General features: G+C 36.6%; 2 long non-coding RNA genes across 2 annotated transcripts; both read right to left on the reverse strand.

The window, feature by feature from the left end:
* Nucleotides 1–434: 434 nt before the first annotated feature.
* Nucleotides 435–3,826, reverse strand: LOC132098484 (uncharacterized). Its single transcript, XR_009422934.1, has 3 exons — nt 3,561–3,826; nt 2,928–2,988; nt 435–1,264 (listed from the first exon to the last, which is right to left on the reverse strand). It is a non-coding gene; the product is annotated as an uncharacterized LOC132098484 (long non-coding RNA).
* An 8,476-nt stretch (nt 3,827–12,302) lies between these two features.
* On the reverse strand, nt 12,303–19,610 carry LOC132098485 (uncharacterized). The gene is made up of 3 exons (XR_009422935.1): nt 19,469–19,610; nt 12,574–12,718; nt 12,303–12,402 (listed from the first exon to the last, which is right to left on the reverse strand). It is a non-coding gene; the product is annotated as an uncharacterized LOC132098485 (long non-coding RNA).
* Nucleotides 19,611–23,067: the final 3,457 nt, after the last annotated feature.

The raw sequence follows: 23,067 nt of genomic DNA on the forward strand, positions 1-23,067 counted from the left end.
CGATCTCTTTGCGTAGTTGAGAGGACCGTAAATAATCAGGTTTTTTTGCACCACATTCAACTGCAAGTCGTCTGAGACATTGATGTCCTCGGTAGTACGTGAGGCAGTGTGGTACAGCGAATAAGTACTGATTTTCATCTGGAACACCACATTCCTTTCTCTTCGCAATTATCAGTTTGAGGGCAGTTGACATTTCGGGAGTTAGCAGAACTGCAACTTTTCTCCCTCTCTTCCCTTTCAGTTCTACACGCTCAAAATAGTTACACAGCTTCTGTTCGTATTCAGACAGCCTAATTTCTTCATGTGTGTTTGAGTGATCTCGTTCAAGAAAATTCCTGAGTCCTGAGTGTCATCTTTGACACCTCTCCCATGCGTCTTCTGTTGAAGAGGACAATTTTGGTCAATGTTGTATTTGCTAGGCTAGAATAGTCTCCTTTACTACCTCAATGACCTTCATAAAGTTGCTTGGTATTATAGCATCCTCTAGAGTTTGGATCGAGGACTTTCGTTGCAAAGTCTGTAAGAAACGTCCAAGTTGGCAGGTTTTTTGACGTATATAGTCATGCTTTGATGCATCATGACCATCATGTTTACTATAAAGAGACTCTGCAAAGCATAAGAGGCTAAAGTCATTGCGAACAACATCTGAAATATCGTCATCATGCATGCGACTTAACATTTTAAGCACGCCATCTTCAGTGCTAGAGCACACAGATTTTACCAGTGCTGCAAGGCCAATAACTCGCTTTTTGCCATGATGTTCAGAGTCCCCATGTTCGGAGGAGCACCTCTTCATGTGTCTCCACAACTCGGTCCGTAAAAACATCCCCTTGCAGTGGATACAGTACTCATAGTTTTTAACGTCACCTTTAGCCTTTCGCTTTACTTTGAGTGAACCAGATCCATTCTTTAGAACCTCGTTGTTGTGAATGAAGTTTCCCTTCTCAAGCAATTCCTTTCTAGTTTTTGACCTGACAGGGAGACTAAGAGCCTTTGCAATGTCACTGTCCTCCTTTATGTGTGTTCTGAAGTGTCGTGCTATTTTGAAAACTGGCTTTTGGCAAACAAAGCAGAAATTTTGCCCTCCAGCTGAAACAGTAGTTTTGTCTTCTGAAGTTTTATCTGTTGATTTTTTTGATCTGTTGACTTGTCTTACAGCGTCAACAAATAGTGATGTATTTGTAGGGTCATGGTCTGTGTCTGATTCAGAGTCTGGAATGTATTCTGGATCTTGTACCTCATCAGATTCTCTGTCAGTTTCCTCCTGATTTAAAACACAAGGCAAAACAAATCTGAATAAATACGAAGAAATAAACACATGTTTATCTTTGTAATTGTAAAAATGTACTAACAATTTCCAAGTTAAAAAAACAAAACCAACAATTAAAGGGATACTTCACCCCAAAATAAAAAAAAAATGCCAATCACTCATCCCGATGTCATTCTAAACCCATTTCGGACCACAAATTAAGATATTTTGGATGAAAACCGGGAGGCTTGTGAATGTCCCATTGACTGTATAGTAAATTGTCTTGCATACTTTTCTGGACCTTGACAGTGTAATTTACTTGGGAGTCAATGGTACAGTCAAAAGACGTTTTAATCCAAAATAGCTTAAATTGTGTTCTGAACACAGACTAAGCTTTTATGGCTTAGTGACGACAATGGGGATAAGTGATTTGTCAAAATTTCTATAAAAAAATATATATATATATTATTTGGCGCAAATGTAATTTATTCTGAAGCAATCGTCTCATCTGTGCTCTGTCGGGTATTACTTTATTAAGCATATTTGTGATATTTGCCTTAAATTGATTGCTGTTTTTTACTTCATGAAGAACAATATTCTCCTAACCTGATTAAATGTATGTCACCATTCACGTCAAATTAAGTTAGAATAAGACACTATATGGCTGTTACTATTCAAATGAAATCAGTATCAACAAACTCCATCTTTCCACAGCAGAGAAAACACAGAAGCTGCATTCTCTAGAATGCACCTTTTTACCCATCTTTCGCGAAGAATGGAGCTGCGTTGGAGTGTTTGATAGTATCTAGGGTGCTGTCATCATATTGCCATGCAATTTGCAGAAAGAGAAAGCTGAAAGGGTTTTGAGGTTAATATGTTACAGATAAATCAAGCATATTATTTTAACCTTGTGACTAAACAGCGCACAAGACTATATTTGTTTCTTTTTTTTAAATACATCAAACCAGACCATAGACTGGGACTCTCAAAGCCTTGACATCTGGGAGATAAGTCAGTAAATTCAAGTAAAACCACAGGCTTCTCCTATCCCATGCAAATGAACCACACAAAACTCAGATTTGGGGGTTAATTTTAAAATTATTCAAGGTCCCCAGGTAATACTAATCCCGTGCGAAGACGGCTTTAGTCACTGTTTACACTGCAAGTAATAAAATCAGAATCATTATCGACAAAGTTTCGGTGCTGCACTAGTTATTGTTACTTGTTCGATTGGGCAAGTAGGATTCTTTCACTTGCCCCATCGCAAAATCCACTTGTCCCGGACAAGCGTTAATGTCAAGCCCTGATACACAAACACACACTTGTGGGGGAAGTCGTGGCCTAGTGGTTAGAGAGTCTGACTCCTAACCCTAAGGTTGTGGGTTCAAGTCATGGGCCAGCAATACCATCACTGAGGTGCCCTTGAGCAAGGCACCGAACCCCCAACTGTTCCCCAGGCACTGCAGCATAAATGGCTGCCTACTGCGCTGGGTGTGTGTTCACAGTGTGTGTGTGTGTGTTCACTGCTGTGTGTGTGCACTTTGGATGGGTTAAATGCAGAGCACAAATTCTGAGTATGGGTCATCATACATGTCACCATACTTGGCTGTATGTCAAGTCACACAAATATATTTATATCTCCCCTTCCAGTAAATCATTTCCAAAATATAACACTTACCCATGTCTTTTGTTTTTTATCTTTGAATGGAAACAGTACACGTGCCATGTAGAACTACACACTGTAAAAAAAAAAAATTAGTGATGACAAAAATTCACAATTCTTAACACAGCCAACGTTTTAAATAAAAAATCTGTAACATAACAATTCATTATAATTGGTACAATTTTGGATTTATGTAATAACTGGCCATAAAATGAGCCTAAATGCTGATTTAGTTGATCTGTGCTCTGCTGGGTAATCCAGAACTGTATTTGTAGCTTTATTTACTTTGGTAACACTAAAACCAGTTTGAGAAATACTAATAATATAAACCTATGGCAAAATATCATACATACATGCATACATGCATATACAACCCCCTGACCACTGGCTATAAATTTTTTTGTTAACTTGCCAGACTATCTTTGTAATATTTCAAGACAAGACATTTCTAACATTAATCAAAGCATTTATAATGCAACTTAAGTAAAAAATGGTTACCAGGGTTTGAACAATTTGGCTACAAAAGTTTTAGATTACTGGCATTTCAGAACAAAGTCACAAAATAGGGGAAAAAAATTGCCGCACCAAACAGTGTATTGCACAACATTAAATACATTCACTGAATCTCATGATAATTTTTATACTAACCTTTAGATCTCAGCCCCCACCACTTCAGCGGTGAAAATGGTCCACAGCAAACTGAACATTTCACAAGCGAAGTCATCTCCTCTTTGCTAATCTGATGTGTTTTACAACTTTAAGAAAATGCACATTGAATAATCTGAAATCTAATTTAAAATAAAAATTTCTCCTTTCTTTATTTGCCAGTAAACAAATAATAAGATGAAAATGACAAACTATTTCAGTGCAAAACAAAGGTCCAATAGTGTGAACACTGTCCACACTAACTGAGAAAAAAAGTGAAGGATTCTCTGGGCTTTACATTTGCATAGCAAAATAATAGCAAATTTGAATGCTAATATTTGAGATTTTGAATAGATTATACACATATTCTCAATGTTTACAAGAATCAGTAAATGTTAACAAATCTAAGTTCTTTTACACATTTAGACATCTTAATATGGACACATGGGTGGATTTACAGTTTCATAACTCTACACTTACAAATCATTGTTACAATAATACAACCATACAGTTGTGCTCAAAAGTATTCATACCCTTGATAAATATGATCAAAGGAGGCTGTGAAAATAAATCTGCATTGTTAATCCTTTCGATTTTTTTTTTAAATTCCCCAAAATCTAACCTTTCATTGAACAATTGAAAATGGGGGAAAATGTAATTAGGATTTTTTTTTTCCTAAAATACATGTTGGACATGATTATTGACATTATGATTATCCTAGAAATTCTTATGAATAAAATATCTCATAAGTATATTCCCATTCATATTTAATTTTGGGTAATTATGAACATAAAATTATCCAGCCATGGCTTCCTGTCGCACAGGATTATAAATATGAGGGAAAACAAAAGGCCAAATTCCCATAATCATCCCTCATAATGAGTAAAACCAAAGAATATGTTTCTGATGTGCTGCAAAAAAATAACTGAGCTTCACAAATTAGAAAGTGGCTGTAAAAAAGGGCTAAAGCAATGAAAATTCCCATTTCCACTATCAGGGCAGTAATGAAGAGATTCCAGTCAACATAAAATATTAAAAATTTGCCCGGAAAAGGACGTGTTTCTATATTTTCCTAATGCATGTTGAGAAGGAGAGTTTGAGGGGAAAAGACTCTCCAAGAACCACAGCTTTAGAACTCTGTAGAAACTGCAGAGTCTTGTGGTCAAAATAAATTATCAAACTGCCCCTGCAAAACCTCGTTGTTTGGGACTGTTTAAAAAAAATGCTCTCATCCAAAAACAATCTCCAGCATATTCAGTTGTCAGACAGGACAGGAACTTCAAATGGGACTGGCTTCTATGATCAAATAAAAAATAAAAAATGAGCTTTTTAACTGCAAAAACTCAAGACGGGTTTGGTGAACACAGAGATTAAAAGTACCTCATGTGTACAATGAAATATACTGCTGTATTTTTGATGTTGAGGGCCTATATTTCTGCTGGAGGATGAACCTTTTCATGGTAAAGAGGACATATGATGCTTTTCATGTCTTTCTTTAACTTGTATGTCATCTGCAAAGTTATAAAAGCTTATAGTGTCCCACAAATATATTCAGTCAATATAACAGAGGACATTCATTCCTACATTCCTAAAGATTTCATGGCACAAGATCTTGCCACACCCCTAATGACCAGTTTAAATCTTATTTTAGATTTATTTTAGGATATACATCAAAAAGCCTGGCATGCTGCTAGCACAATTTAATTATTTTAGTGTGAGTCAGAAATGGACTCAAAACCAGACAAATATTACACAGAGCATGCCTGGCCTAAGGGGCATTACATTTCTGACATGCTCAGGGGCGTAGCACCAAATTCTGGGCCCTGTATACTCTCAATGTCAGTGGGCCCCCTACACATGCCATTGTACGATGCGGGTTAGCAAAATGAAAATTCAATTTTTGAATGAATTTTTTTTTTAAATTATTTTAATATAAACAAGTATAAATAGTGTTTAAATTTATAATCAAATCAGATTATAGTAATGACTGGTTCTTTCATTCCCCACCTGAATTGATGCATTTGGCCTACTTGTGCTCAAATACCTTTAAACCTTAGGCTACATCGGGTTCGTTTGTGTACTAACATTTTGATCCATGATACTGATGCAAGTTTTAAATTAAAAACATTTATTTTTGAACAGGAGAACACGAGACAACTGTACCCTCAGAAACCAATCAAATAAGCTAAGCCTGCCATAATGAAAAAAAAATGTCAACTATAAAGGAATAACCTTTCATTTTTGTAAATTCCCATTAATTCCCTTATATTCCTGTTAACTCCCATGGAAATTTTCCAACAAGCAGCCTGGTTGACAAACTAAGCTAAAGATTTAACATTAGCATACATACATTAGCAGCAGCTGTCTGGAGTTGACTACGTTAACTTTAATTGGATGTAGGTGCATAACAAGCAAACTCAGTTCACCTTTTGTAAAGAAAGCAGTCATCAGCTGCTTCCCCTCATTCTGCCTCCTTTCTTTTTCCTTCATGTCTTTCTTTTTTTTGAAAGCCTGATTTGGGGGTGGGGGGTCCAGAGTGTCTGGCACTAAGTTCATTCTCTCAGTTGGTGTTATCAATATATTTTGTAATGAATAATGACATCAATTGGAGGGCCCAATTAATTCGAATTAGGCTAAAAAAAAAAAAAAAAAACTGTACAAAACAAAAAAAAATTGATGGGATTTCAAAGGGCCCTCTCCCAAGACGGGGCCCTGGGTAGTCAGGTCCACTTTTCCCCCCACTACCACGCCCATGGACATGCTTGAGGTGTTCAGGCAATCAAAATTTACTTTTTTCAGCTGGCCATACTGTGAATTGGAAAGTTACAATAAAGAACAATATGTGAACATCAAAGAATGTTAATCTATTCTGTTACACCCAATAAACATAATAATGAACTTTTAAGACAGCATCATATGACTGTTTTAATTGGTTCAGTTGATTTTTACCTCTAGATGTCTCTCTCCTCCTCATTCCTAATGTCTTCTCTTCCCTCTTTCTCTTTCTTCCTCTCTCTTTTTCAATAGATTAAACATTACAAGGAAAAAGAAAACAATTGTGATAATGAGTAATACATGTGTTGGTATAAGGTTGATATCAAGACTGCAGACCCGTCATGTCTAGAGATGACAATATTTTATAAAAAAAATAAATAAAAAAAGATTTCCTTCTTTTTAATACTGTAATCTCTAGACATAAATGTAAACTTTGTTGGATTCCACTGGCATAAGTACACAAGTCAACAAAATATTTAACCTTATCCAATCCGTGTATCATTCGTTCATTAATTTTTTTTTTATTTAGTGTGAAAGTGAAAGTCTCAAGTTTTTCCGAGAATTTAGCTTAAATTTGTAACTTAAAAAAAATTTACGTTCAAAAGTTTTTCATTCAAGGGTAGGAAAAATAATAAACAGCTTGAATATTTGATTTCTACAATTAGAATCTGATTGTAGAAATCGAATAAAATTTACAATCTGATTGGTCAGCCGAAAATCTAACTATGCCTTCATCAGCTCTTCCGGTTTCACGCAGCAGGTGTCCTCTGCTATAAAGGACATCTAATAAATAGAATGTTGTGGAAAAGTTTATTTCAGTAATTCAACTCAAATTGTGAAAGTAGTGTATGAAATAAATGTGATATATCGCGATATATCAATATTGTGAATCCTTTTGGCCACAATAACCATGAAATGAAAAATCTAATTTGTGACAGCCCTAATAGGCAGATTCTGATTTCTGATTGAAAAAAGAAAAAGAAAAATTCAAAATTTAAGAAGTTTGAGATGGCAAAAATGCACACTATTTTTCTGCATGGAATATTTTAAAATACTTAGTTCCTTTCTGTGATTTTTTTAAAGGAATATTCTTACCGTCATTGCCACTGCCTGGCCTTCTAGCTTCCTGCTGGGACCTAACCATTCTTTCCTAGAGGGAAAAAAACAAAACAAAACAAAAACAAATCCATGAAAGACACAGTGGGTATGGATATTAGGGATAAGCAACTTTTCACACTAACAAAAAAACTTGAAACAAAACCAGTATTGAAGTCGCTTGTGAATAACCAAGGGATCTGGTTGAGATGAACAAGAACTCTCTTTTTTGACACACTGGGTAGATCTCAGTTCCCTAGTTCCCAAGCAGTATACAGTTTACATAAATTCATGCACTCGTGAGGGTAGTAAAGGACCCTGGCTCACCACACATTGAGACACTGATGACAACCTCTGCATTGTTAAACATCACTACTGGTTTTTATGAATACCACAAGAACTGACGTTGTTTAAAATACATACTGATTAAAAAATAGTTTTACACATACATACAAAATTTCAGGCCTAAATAAATGATACATTTTAGCTAAGTTATGTTTAGGGATGCAGCGGTTGAACGGCCATAAATCGGAACCGGCTGGTTTTTGCTTAAAATACACGATCGGCAATCGGACAGTTTTTGGTCTTTTTTTGGCCGATTTTTCCGGAAGTGCACCAGCATGCACAGACTACATTTTAATCATTCGCTATCATGTCGTTTGTGAGGAAGTATTTCTAAATCTGTGCGTAGGAGACAGGCAGCCGTTCATCACTGGAAGTGCAGAGCTACACGTCTGAGGCACAGATAGTAGGCAGCGAACAGACGTTGGTGTACTGACGCACAAATAAGTCTTTCCTGCGAGCACTGAAGCTGTGCGAGCGTACTGTACCTGTCCACACCCTGCACAAGCGGAGACAGTGAAGTATGTTCAGATCAACTTCTCACGTGTTGGATGAGAAACGAAACGGACTAAACTGTGACAAAACTGAAATGCATTTTTTAAAGTAGAACTGGGATACATGTTTGAAAAGCCAGAAGTAAACGTCAGTTCTGTATAGGATTATTATTTTTATTTTACCTTAAAATTACATCGACTTCATTTGATTTAAAAATCACCTGCTGTAGCACACTGAAAAAAGTTTTCATTCATCCAAACATTTTAGGGTATTGATTCACATTTATATTTTTTTACTTGAGACAATAGTTATTTATTTTTCATTGGCACAAGTAAAATAAATATAGATGTGAATCATTACCCTAATTTATTTATGTTTTTATTGAATGAATGAAACACTGCATCTTTGTTTTATTCGCACCAACATTATTTTATTTTAACATTTTGGAATGATTTATTTATATAGCATACAGTACTTTTATTTAGTCTCACTGGTAAAGACCTTTTTTAAATTTAAATCCAAATGTAAAAACTAAAACAAATACTGAATGCTGATTAAGAAACCTCTTATTGAATGTGTGTTGATTGTGTTGTTTTGACTGTAGAACTATGCAGTTGTTGCCTTTAATTTCACATGGTTACAATTAATCTTTTCATTCAAGGCCAGTTCTATGTAGTTTCAACCCAATTCAAAAACGAAAGCTAAATGCTGATGTCTGTACCATCTATGTTTGTATTGAATGTAGGCTAATTACTGTGCAGTTACTACCGTTAATTTCAGATGGTTACGGTTATTGTTTTCAATAGCCAAAAACATCTTGTTTATACACACTTTCCTTCTTTCTTGTTTGTTTGTAAAAAAAAATCGGTTTTGGGAATCAGCCCTGAAAAATCATGATCGTGCATCCCTAGTTATGTTCATAAGGCTTGCAAAATGTAAAAATCACAAGTAGCCATTCAGGCAGGCATTATTCAGATTTTGGTAGAAACTGATTTTGGCACTGCTATTTGCATATTGAGTTTACTCATGGATTATGAAAACACATATGACCACTGTATGTGCCACCTCAAACATTTATATTTTTGATTGTGACTCAGCAGTAGACTATAGTTTAACAACAATTTTGTGTGTTTCCTCATGCTTTATGAGGACACACTTGACTACTGAACGTGTCTTAGCTGTAGACTATAGTTTAACAACAATTTTGTGTGTTTCCTCATGCTTTATGAGGACACACTTGACTATTGAACGTGTCTTAGCTGTAGAGTATAGTTTAACAACACTTGTGTGTGATTACTCGTGGTTTATGAGGACACACTTGACTATTGAACGTGTCTTAGCTGTAGAGAATAGTTTAACAACACTTCTGTGTGTTTACTCATGGTTTATGAGGACACACTTGACTATTGAACGTGTCTTAGCTGTAGAGTATAGTTTAACAACACTTGTGTGTGATTACTCGTGGTTTATGAGGACACACTTGACTATTGAATGTGACTCAGAAGTGGAGTATAGTTTAACAACACTTGTGTGTGATTACTCATGGTTTATGAGGACACACTTGACTATTGAATGTGACTCAGAAGTGGAGTATAGTTTAACAACACTTGTGTGTGTTTACTCGTGGTTTATGAGGACACACTTGACTATTGAACGTGTCTTAGCTGTATAGTTTAACAACACTTCTGTGTGATTACTCATGGTTTATGAGGACACACTTGACTATTGAATGTGACTCAGAAGTGGAGTATAGTTTAACAACACTTGTGTGTGATTACTCGTGGTTTATGAGGACACACTTGACTATTGAACGTGTCTTAGCTGTATAGTTTAACAACAGTTGTGTGTGTTTACTCGTGGTTTATGAGGACACACTTGACTATTGAACGTGTCTTAGCTGTATAGTTTAACAACACTTCTGTGTGATTACTCATGGTTTATGAGGACACACTTGACTATTGAATGTGACTCAGAAGTGGAGTATAGTTTAACAACACTTGTGTGTGATTACTCATGGTTTATGAGGACACACTTGACTATTGAATGTGACTCAGAAGTGGAGTATAGTTTAACAACACTTCTGTGTGATTACTCATGGTTTATGAGGACACACTTGACTATTGAATGTGACTCAAAAGTGGAGTATAGTTTAACAACACTTGTGTGTGTTTACTCGTGGTTTATGAGGACACACTTGACTATTGAACGTGTCTTAGCTGTAGAGTATAGTTTAACAACACTTCTGTGTGATTACTCGTGGTTTATGAGGACACACTTGACTATTGAATGTGACTCAAAAGTGGAGTATAGTTTAACAACACTTGTGTGTGTTTACTCGTGGTTTATGAGGACACACTTGACTATTGAACGTGTCTTAGCTGTATAGTTTAACAACACTTGTGTGTGATTACTCGTGGTTTATGAGGACACACTTGACTATTGAACGTGTCTTAGCTGTAGAGAATAGTTTAACAACACTTCTGTGTGATTACTCATGGTTTATGAGGACACACTTGACTATTGAATGTGACTCAGAAGTGGAGTATAGTTTAACAACACTTGTGTGTGATTACTCATGGTTTATGAGGACACACTTGACTATTGAATGTGACTCAGAAGTGGAGTATAGTTTAACAACACTTCTGTGTGATTACTCATGGTTTATGAGGACACACTTGACTATTGAATGTGACTCAGAAGTGGAGTATAGTTTAACAACACTTGTGTGTGATTACTCATGGTTTATGAGGACACACTTGACTATTGAATGTGACTCAGAAGTGGAGTATAGTTTAACAACACTTGTGTGTGTTTACTCATGGTTTATGAGGACACACTTGACTATTGAATGTGACTCAGAAGTGGAGTATAGTTTAACAACACTTGTGTGTGTTTACTCGTGGTTTATGAGGACACACTTGACTATTGAACGTGTCTTAGCTGTAGAGAATAGTTTAACAACACTTCTGTGTGATTACTCATGGTTTATGAGGACACACTTGACTATTGAATGTGACTCAGAAGTGGAGTATAGTTTAACAACACTTGTGTGTGATTACTCATGGTTTATGAGGACACACTTGACTATTGAATGTGACTCAGAAGTGGAGTATAGTTTAACAACACTTGTGTGTGATTACTCATGGTTTATGAGGACACACTTGACTATTGAATGTGACTCAGAAGTGGAGTATAGTTTAACAACACTTGTGTGTGTTTACTCGTGGTTTATGAGGACACACTTGACTATTGAACGTGTCTTAGCTGTAGAGTATAGTTTAACAACACTTGTGTGTGATTACTCATGGTGTATGAGGACACACTTGACTATTGAATGTGATTCAGCAATAGAGTATAGTTTAACAACACTTGTGTGTGATTACTCATGGTTTATGAGGACACACTTGACTATTGAATGTGACTCAGAAGTGGAGTATAGTTTAACAACACTTGTGTGTGATTACTCGTGGTTTATGAGGACACACTTGACTATTGAATGTGACTCAGAAGTGGAGTATAGTTTAACAACACTTGTGTGTGTTTACTCGTGGTTTATGAGGACACACTTGACTATTGAACGTGTCTTAGCTGTAGAGTATAGTTTAACAACACTTGTGTGTGATTACTCGTGGTTTATGAGGACACACTTGACTATTGAACGTGTGTTAGCTGTAGAGAATAGTTTAACAACACTTCTGTGTGATTACTCATGGTTTATGAGGACACACTTGACTATTGAATGTGACTCAGAAGTGGAGTATAGTTTAACAACACTTGTGTGTGATTACTCGTGGTTTATGAGGACACACTTGACTATTGAATGTGACTCAGAAGTGGAGTATAGTTTAACAACACTTCTGTGTGATTACTCATGGTTTATGAGGACACACTTGACTATTGAATGTGACTCAGAAGTGGAGTATAGTTTAACAACACTTGTGTGTGTTTACTCGTGGTTTATGAGGACACACTTGACTATTGAACGTGTCTTAGCTGTAGAGTATAGTTTAACAACACTTGTGTGTGTGTTTACTCATGGAGGCTTTCCGTCCAGTTAAATTTTTTTATTTTGCCATTTGGCTTTTGACTGTCGTTAACTAGTCTCCCAAGAGAGCCGTCATCAAAGGAGGCATCGATGCTATATGGAAAAAAAATTATTGTTACAAAAGTCTTGTTCTTGAAAGGAATACATAAGTAGTAATCACTTTAACCTGCCCCAAAACTGTGTGTGATATTTAGTTTCAGGTTTAAGAAACATTTTAAAAACAATCCGCAGGGGTTTACATACAGTAAAATACAGGCTACTCACCAGCAGTCACGGCGTCCGTGTTTGAAAAAGTATGCATAATTATTATTAAAATATTTTCCCAATTTCCCTTTTTCCACTAAAGTTCCTCCGTACTCGAGAATAAAGGAACCTTGTGAGATAGGTGTTTTTGCAAACACACCCCGACCTAAATGAAATAAAAATCAACAGAAAACTGTTAAACAGTTTAAACTATGTGGTGATGTGAGTGATTCGTTGCCTCGTCATCCTCATTATGTATTTGGCCAATGGGGTACCACCCTTAGCGTATATAGCAGGGGTGGCGAACCTGTTCAGCATGATGAGCCAAAAAAAAATCCCTCATCACTGCAAAGAGCCACACAACAGATGTGTCTAACAATAACGTTACAATTTATTACTTATTACAATTACTAATTACATACACAATAGTTTTCATGGATTTTAATGTTTGTCAATGTTTGTCATAGTATCAGTCTACCTAAAAGGTTACATGACTCAGTGGGACACCTGGCACTCCTTGGTTTCCACAATCTTTGTTAAGTCTGGCTTGTATTCAGTTGTGGCTACTCGTAGTAATTCTTTCACATGCGTGTCAGTCAGGACAGAGCGATGCTTTGATTTCACTTGTTTCAGTGTTGAAAAAAGTGATTCACACATGTAAGTTGACCCAAACATTGACAATAGTTTGACTGCAGCCTGTTTGACATTGGGATATCTCTCATTCGGCACAATCTTCCAAAACTCCACGGTTCCTTCCCTCAGAACACTTTTAAGTCTGTCATCCTCAGAAAGTTCAATCATTTCAAGCTGAGTTGCTGGTTCATCTTCCACTAAAGGGGCTTTTAAACAGTCTGATTCAGCAGTGAATGGGTTGATAAGAAATGAAATTTGTGGTCTTTTTTGGCGTAGGCCGGAGAATCTGTCCTCAAAACTCTGTTCGAGACTTTCAAGCAGTGTTGCATACCGTGCAGTACTCCATTTACAACCTCTGCTGCTTGTCCACTTGCCTTCAACAAGGATGGAAAATGTGTTAACTGCCTCTTTTGTAGATGAGTCTTGAACAGCTTGAGTTTGTTGACAAATGTGAAAATACTCTGCACCAGGTCAGACACCATCTTTGACTTCCCTTGCAGATCCACATTGAGGCCATTCAGATAATGCAGCATGTCGACCAAAAAAGCCAAGTCCGAAATCCACTGGGGATCACGTAGCTCAGGATAGTCCTTATGTTTCTCTGCAAGGAACAGCTTCACTGGATTTAAAAGCTCAAAAAAACGAGAAAGCACATTACCTCTTGACAGCCATCTTACAGCACAGTGAAGAAGCAGATCAGATGAAAGATCTTCATCAAGCTCAGCAATGAGATTTTTGAACTGCCTGTGATTGAGAGCATGTGTGCGTATAAAATTGACAATTTCCAGCACAGGTTTCATGATGTGATCAAAGTTCAGCTTTTTAGACACCAAGTGCTCTTGGTGGATAATACAGTGAAATGTCCAAAATTCAGGAAAACGGTCATCAGCTTTACACAGCCCTACAAGGCCTTTCCCAGATCCCAACATGGCTGGTGCTCCGTCAGTGGCTATTGCTGTTAGCTTTGATAACTGCAGATCTGCTTTCTCAACAACAGCCATCAGTGTCTCTTTCAGGTCGATGCCACGGGTTCTGTCTTTCAGTGGCACAATGTCAAGCAGCTCTTCCTTAATTGTGCAGTCTTCTGACACAAACCGTACAAATATCGCCAACTGTGGCTTATCTTGAACATCGCAAGACTCATCCAAAGCAATGCTGAAATACCGGCACTTCTGAAGATCTGAATATAACTGTGTGCCGTGACAGCTGAAGGTCCTTTACTGAACGTTTCAAATTTTCATTTTCGGGACAAAGAATAGCAACAACATCACTAAGGCACTTTTTAAGAAACTCCCCTTCACGATATGGTTTTTTTGCACGAGCAATGTTCCATACCAGTTGATATGACGCTAATGTCACTGTCTCTGAATGCTTGGTAAATTTCCGAAAAAGCTGACTTTGCTTCTCTGACTGACGTTTCAAAGTGTTTACCTTGTGCTTGCGAAGTTCACTGCCTTTGGGAAATTCCCTGGCCACTGTAGAATGGAGTGATGTGAAATGGCGCTCAAGATTTGAAGCCTTAAAATGCGACAACGACGTCTGGCATATCAAGCAGAATGGTTTTCCATTTCGTTCAACAAAAAAATATAAATCCTCCCATTCAGATAAAAATGTTCTGTGCTCATCTTCATATTTGCGCTTGGCTGTATGCTTCTTTGATTCTGCCATGATAATTCCTACTAACGAACTTCACATTAACCTGACAGCGGCAGCTCCTGACAGTCAATAATAGGCTAGCCACGTTAAATTACGCGAGAGTTAAGGTTCTGTTAAAAATAATAAAAAAATAATATGAATAATGTATTATTTTTAAAAAGTCAAATTACATTCAGATAATACATTTAAATTCATTCCTATTTATTTTTAAATTAAATTTAGAAATTCTAAAAAAGTTGAATGAATTGCGATGTGAACATGTGGAGACTGAACCGAGCCGAAAAAAAGCAGTCAAAGAGCCGCACGCGGTTTGCCACCCCTGGTATATAGACTCTGTGTTCATGCCTCCTGGGATGCGCCATTGTCAAAAGCCCGCCCCCTTGTCTTCATTCCAAGAGACCGTGGAGGTATGCGTGTCAGCTGTGCAGCTGGTTGTTTTGATATTAGTATTAAGTGATGTTACATTGTTTCTTTATTTGTATTTGTTTAGTGTGACACTCGGCCATTGAGGCTGTGCGCGTTTCTGCGGTGACACTCACATTGTGGTAAGTTTTAATGTGGCACCGTCGTAACTTTTCGGGAAGTTTGGTTGTTTGAATGATTTGCAATACGTTTTAGTGTGGCGTACCTTTGGGGCTTCCACCTGTGTGGCATCTTCTAATAGCCGCGTCAGATTACCAGCTGTTTATTGACTCCCTAACGGACCCATCGTATGATTTCTGTGTGCATGTGATTTTACGTGTGTGCGCGCCGATATTAAATCAGGGTGAGTACTTTTTTTTTTTTTCTTTCGTTTCTCTTTTAATCTGAAATGGGTTTGAATTAGATGATTAATAAATATTTGTGTTCCGGAATTCTCTTTGCTCGCTTTAAAGCAAGGTTGAGCAGCTACATTAACAACTTGCTATCAGAACCCCTTGCTTTTTGAGCCACGTTTGCTGCTTTGGAGGAAATAGAACTGATTGCTGTAATTCCATCCCGTTTGCTGTTCAGGCGAGCTGTTTTAGGCTCGAGTGGGCCTGAATGTGGTTTTTTTTTGGTTTCATGATTTTGTATCTTATTTCATTTCTTTTGTATTCCACAGGAGCTGAGTTTTCCTGGAAGCAGGCTGGTGGTGGTAGCTGCACGGCCTTCACCTTAACTGGGGAATTTAGTGATTTTTTTTTTTTTTTTATCGTGTTTTCCTTGCCGTGTGCAGCTATAGCTAGCCTGCTTGTCGGGTGCCTCAGCCCCTGGAGTGATCTACTTTTTTTTTTTTTTTTTTTTTTTTACTTTTCTTTAATAAAAATTGCTTGTGTAAATAAACTCGCGTCTCCTGCCTCTCCTGAGCAAACGGATTTGTGTCCCGTTTATTAGATTATTTCCCCAGTAAATTGGGGTGGCGTAGTCACTACTAGTCGAGCCACGTTTTGCTACAACTACATGAAGGTAGGGTAGGCAATTTCATAAAGGCTAGCAATAGCAAGCTAGCTTTAAAAGCATAAGATTCCCACCCTCCCAGTATAATCACTCTGCAAAGCCACACCTCCTCCAAAACAAATTAATGCACTCAGGCGGAGCAGAGACTAGTTACATGAGAGATGTGGCTTTGGTGGAGGATTAAATGCAACGCTGTCAGATTATCTCATGCTTCATTCACCGGTGAGAAAACATTACAGTGCAAAGTGCATAATATTGCAATAATATGGCCTTTAATTCTTGCTGGAACACGCTGATGATATCACATCTGCGCAAACCGGGTGCGAAAAGATATGCAAATACATATTTGACATGCAGACAAAATAGCCTATCGTAGTAAAGTTCGGACCGAATATTTTGATTGGTCAAACATTCTATGGTCCTACGCCTAGATGATATTAATACATATAAATAAATAAAAATGTTTTTGAACCAAATCACCTACCCTGCCTTTGACCAAAACACATTTAAACAATACCACTAATACAAACTAGGGCTGCACAATAAATTGAAATCATGATTGAATTATCATGTGTATCTGTCAGTGAAGCTGGGTTTTGAGATCAGCAGTAAATCTCCATCCGAAAATCATATAAACTCCAAATACACCCCGCAGAAGAAACCCAGGTTATGCCCATCACTGCAGCTGAATAAACAGAAGATTTAACTGCTTTCATTGATTCAATGTGACTAATAAACACATGACTATGGCTATATATGGTTTATCTGAGATCTCATTATAATTTTCATGAAATTAAAGTATATCTGTAATGCAATGCTAATCGATATAGCCTTTATCACTCCTTAGTACTATACTATGAAATATTGTGAAGCCACATCATCTCACAGGAGGATTTATTACAAACACTCGACTGACTGACGTTATGAAGTAAGTTTGGAGTAAAAAAGCCGGTGATGGAGATTTACTACTAATCACAGAACCACTTAACTGACGAGATGTGCATGACAGTCACATTCGAACAATCATGCGGCTCTAATACAAACATACACACATCTTTTTTTTTCCACACAATTGCAACCGTGAACACTGGAAACAGGCGTAAAGTTGTTTGCACCTTGTGCAATGTGGAATTAGTTTACAGCTTTCTCAAGCACTTTGTGATGCATTTTGGAAAAAGGAGATGAGCCCCTGGTCTAATGCACCACCTGGCTTGAGAAACCCTTTCTCAAAGACTTAATTTTAGTCATTATTATATTTGGGTAGCACACATATTCTGAATGCCTTTGGCAGAATTCAAATGAGCTATTTTAATCTAGATTAATCTAAATGAATTCCAAGATTACAGTGAGATTAATCTAGATAAAAAATAATTATCTATGCCCACCACTAATATATATTTTATATAGATATATATATTATGAAACAAAAACAGACTCATTTTGGTCCAAAAATAACAACTTTATTCAGCATTGTCTTCTCTTCCGGGATTTGAGTGCGACTGCTGTGACTGACGTATGACGCTGCTGACGTGGTTTTTTTTTTTTTTTTTTTGTACAAAGGTATATTAAACAATTTACCATTTGGATCATTTTTGGTCAACTCCACCATTGACAAGTCATTGGCAGCTTCTGTCTTCTTCTTTGCCTTAGGCTGTTTACAAGGGGAAAAATCAGTAAATGCGGTAAACAGTCACTATGATATCATTGATGTTCATAACGCTGCTGACGTGTTTTCTGGTGCACCCAATAACAAAGATAACACGTCAGCAGCGTCGTACGTCAACTGTCACAGCAGTCGCACTCACAACAGACCCGGAAGAGAAGACAATGATGAATAAAGTCATAGTTTTTGCTATTTTTGGACCAAAATGTATTTTTGATGCTTCAAAATATTCTAACTGACCCTCTGATGTCACATGGACTACTTTGATGATGTTTTTCTTACCTTTCTGGACATGGACAGTAGACCGTACACACAGCTTCAATGGAGGGACTGAGAGCTCTCGGACTAAATCTAAAATATCTTAAACTGTGTTCAGAAGATAAACGGAGGTCTTCATGGTTTGGAACGACATGAGGGTGAGTTATTAATTTTTGGGTGAACTAACCCTTTAAGTCATTTTGATGTGACTATTTTGAAGTAGGGCTGGACGATATGGAAAAATTTATATCACAATATATTTTGGTCAATACAATATAGATCTGATATCAATATAAACACTATATGAAATATTAACATAATAAATTCCTTCATGACTTATGATTAATTTTAAGCATCCTTGCTAAATAAAATTAATTTCTTTCCCCCCAAAATAATAAAAATTATACTGACTCCAAACTGAATAGTGTAACAAACAACAAAAACATTTTATTTCAGATTGCTGGGGAAGTCGTGGTCTAGTGGTTAGAGAGTTTGACTCCTAACCCTAAGGTAGTGGGTTTGAGTCTCGGGCTGGCAATACCACGACTGAGGTGCCCTTGAGCAAGTATGTGTCGCAGTACTTGGCTGTATGTCACATCACTCACTTTTTTTAATACTGATCTTTGGGTATTTCTATTCATCAAAGAAACCTGAAAAAGGATGTACTCAACTGTTTTAAATATTGATAATCAGCATATCAGTATATTTAGTGACACTGAAGACTGGAGTAATGATGCTGACAATTCAGCTGCGCATCACAGAAATAAATTACAGTTCAAAATCTAATCAAATAGAAAGCTTTTTTAAATAGTGAAAATATTTTACAATTTTAATGTTTTTGATGAACTTTTGATCAAATAAATGCAGCCTTGGTGAGCAGAAGAAACTTCTTAAAAAAAACAAGTATATAAATAATATTATATATAAATCTTATTGATCAAAAACTTTTGAATGGTTGTGTAGGCTGATTATTCTTATAGATTAAAACAAATGTGCTTCAGCCAGAAAAAAAAAAGGTTTTGGTGGTCAAATGTGCTCGAGCATGGTTCAGATCATCTGGTGTGTGTACACCCCTTGGCCCCTTTTTCATTGTTGTTAAATCTAAAACTTTGGTCTATTTTTGAAACATATTTTACTCCATTATTGGATTATCCAAGGCATGCATGTAACTCTATACAGGTCACAGGCTGTACTTACGATGTACCACTGTGTATCCTGTATAATAGAAGTTAAGTAGTTAAGAGATAGTTTATGGGAACCCCCCCCCCCCCCCAAAAAAAAACTTACCTTTGAAGGGATTAATGTATCTCCCAGTTATTATGTCTTTGTCCTTTCCAATTATGACATGTATTTCTGCATCTTTTAAAGGATTGAGTCCTCTAGTCCGACGACTCAGACTCACTACAAAATAACATGTCAAGTCAATCACAGATAAACAGTGTAATATTGATTATATATATATCACTATAAATCAACAGCTAAAAATAACAACAGAACAAAAATAAATGTTGATGTTAAATATTCACTAAAAAGACTTCATCATTAGCTATAGCTCCACAGTGGAGAGCTGCTTTATAACAGAAAATCAAGTTGTAATTCTAACTGAAAGCGACTGAGATGTAGAGATGGTGTGAGAGACCTTCACTCGGAAATCACCAGTTTGTGTGTAGCAGGCAGCATGATTTAATTAACTCAAAATGAGATCAAAATGTATAATTGTCGATAATTTGTATTTATTTATATTTTTATCGACGTTGTTGATAATGTGAAATAATCATTTTAAACCTATCACTTATTTGACTTTTTCAAGAAAGATAATTAAATTACATTAACATAATTAGATTGCTTAGTAATGGATTACTCCTAACACTGACCCTGTTATTGGTTAACTTTTGTCTTTAAACACAAAGAGATACAGTAGCAGGCAGTGGTTTGGGTGTAAATTGCACGCTCCAGTCTCAAGGCCGTGGCCAGGGGAACGAGAGACAAGCGTCCCCGCTTTAGAGTGCACCTCAGCCGGCTAAACCGGAGAATTCTCCCGCTCACGCCTCGTAAACTCCCACGACCGCACAGACGCGACATTAGAGGAGATTGTTATTCATATGTCAATCTACTATATTACATGAACAATTATTAAATAATAACAATAGGTAACACTTTAAATTAAGGTACACATATTCACTATTAACTAATTGCTTATTAACATGCTTATTAGTAGCATATTGGCTGTGTATTAGTACTTATAAAGCCCATAGTAATGCCTTATTCTGCATGACCATATTCTATGCCTAACAGACCATTAACTAAGAGTTTTTCTTTAATAAACTGATAGTTACTGCTTATTGGGAGTAAGGCATTTGTTGTATGAGAATTATGATCTTAATATGCTTTGCTGGTTATGGGCCTTATAAGCTGGTAGTAGCAGAAGAACAGTCATTCTCTCTTAATAACACTTAATAAAAATAGTCTCTTCTTATGTAACAACACACATAACTACAAGTGTTAATAGTGCCCAATTAACTCTAAATTAAGTCTTTATAAGTCTGAATATGTTACCCATTCTAAAGTGAAGTCTTGCTCATTATTAATTCCCTAGTATTTGGACACTTATTAAGCCATAGCCGTTCCCTATTCTAAAGCTGCCTTCTCTTCGAATTTAATAAATCCATTACAGCACACAAGTACTTCAATTATCGAACCTTAGTCTTAAGACTGCACCTTAAAAAAGGTCTCTGTTTCACTGAAATGTAGGGAACACTGTGCAGTGTCAAAGTGACTGATTTCCATTCAGTAGCAGATCAAAGACGGCACAAGTAGTAATATCTCCTTTAATCTAAACATCTATGTAATTATGCAATACAATGAACAACAGAGAACCAAAATGACTTAACAAAAATAAAATTGCACAAAGATAAAACCTGTACAGGTCAATAAGAACTAGCTAATCTACTTTTGGCAAGGTTATACACAAATGTACTGCAGTCTGTATAAAACTGTGTGTAAATCTTTACAACAAAACTTTGTATTGTGTAGATCCTAAACATAGAACAAGCACAGGACAAAATACAGTTGGGTTTGAAAGTTTGGGCACCCTTTGCAGAAACTGTGAAAATGTGAGTAATTTTCAAAAAATAAGAGAGATCCTACTAAATGCATGTTATATTTTGTTTAATACTGTCCTGAGTAAGATATTGTACATAAAAGATATTAACATTTAGTCTACAAGACAAAAAAATGCTGAAATTATTAAAATGACCCCCTGAAAAGTTTGGGAACCCTTGGTTCTTAATACTGTGTGCTGTTACCTGATGATCCATGACTGTCTTTTGGGTGCCCAAACTTTCGAGCCCCACTGTAGCCTTGTTTTGTAGCTTAACTCACATTTTCAACATTTCGCACTGGCAGCAGAACAGAACCAAACAAATCAGCAAGTTAGTATTTTAATACTAAATCAGTAAGGGAAGAAGTTGCCCTCGAGATTTCATGTTCTCTATTATGGCTTTTTTTTTCAGGGCTAATGTGGGTGGCACACTTTTTAGAAAAAGACAGGAGGGTCTCATTCGCAGGATCGAACTTCAGGCATTTGTAGGTTTCTGGGTCCACTATGTGGAGCTCTGCAATTGGAGTCGTCATCTTGATAGTTCCACGATCCACGCCGTTTGCCCTGAAGGCTTCTGTCATTGTGCGGACACGGCTGAAGGTTTTCAAGACTTTCTTATATCTACAGATGACCTCAGCTGGTATTTAAAATGTCAAAATGTAAATGATAAGTAAAACTGAATACCTGTGAATTTGCTACAGCTTTTGTTCTAAAGAATATTTTAACAACTTTCACCATTAATAAAAAAATAAAAATTAACAGCTTTTAATCAATTAATGCTATTCTTACCTCTCATATGAGTTCGACTAGGCCCAGTTACTGGTGCAGATGCTGATGGCCATGTGTGCTTTGTTTTCTGTCTTGACATAACAACATCACTGTCGGAGGACTCGCTGATATTTGGAGATGATGGAGGAATGAATCACCTGAATTCTCACTCTCTTCCAAACCAACTGCTTTTGGTTGAGCTTTAATTACATTGTGGACAGATGTGAAATTGATCAACTTGTTATGAACAGACACCTCAGTTTTCAATACAATTAAGTTTGCAAACACAAGTTCCTCTCAATTTACTCACTTGATGTCTTCCCCATCAAGATTTGCTCACGTAAAAGAAATTGCGTTCTTGCTCCAGATCCTTTATCATTTTTTCTTGCCATTTGATCTTGGCTTCTAGGAATTCAACTTTAGAGATTGAACCTTAAAAAAAAGACAATTTGAGCAATTAAAAAAACATCAATAGGCAGAGATGGAGAGAGTGAGAGAAAGAGAGAGAGAGAGAGAGAGAGAGAGAAAGAAAGAATGACATGCATCAAAGGTCATGGGCTACATTTAAATCCAGGTCAGTGAGATTATAGGGTATGCCTTTACTTGATGATCCACAAAGACTTAGAAATTTGATTTGCCATGAAGTGAAAAAGTGACTTTCTGCCACCTACTGACATAAAAAGAAAATTAAAACATCAGTATTCAACGTTTTATGCTTGAAAACATTATTTAGGCATTTGTAACTATTCAGGTCCCTCTGAGTTGCATTTCAGTGTGTGAATACATCTATATGCCACTTCAGATGCATCTTCTGCTTTAAAATCTTTAGGAGTCAGCTGTCCACATCAGTCCTTAAGGTACCAGCACAATAACACATTGAGGAAAATATGATCTAATTATTATTATTGATGAAATCCCAGAAAATAGAGAGATATAATTTTTTGTCAATATCGCACCCCCCACTGCCATCAACCTAATGTGATTTATTTGTGATTTGTGTGGGGCTAATAATACTGTT

This window comes from Carassius carassius, chromosome 22, assembly GCF_963082965.1.
Source record: "Carassius carassius chromosome 22, fCarCar2.1, whole genome shotgun sequence".
Classification (NCBI taxonomy): Eukaryota; Metazoa; Chordata; class Actinopteri; order Cypriniformes; family Cyprinidae; genus Carassius; species Carassius carassius.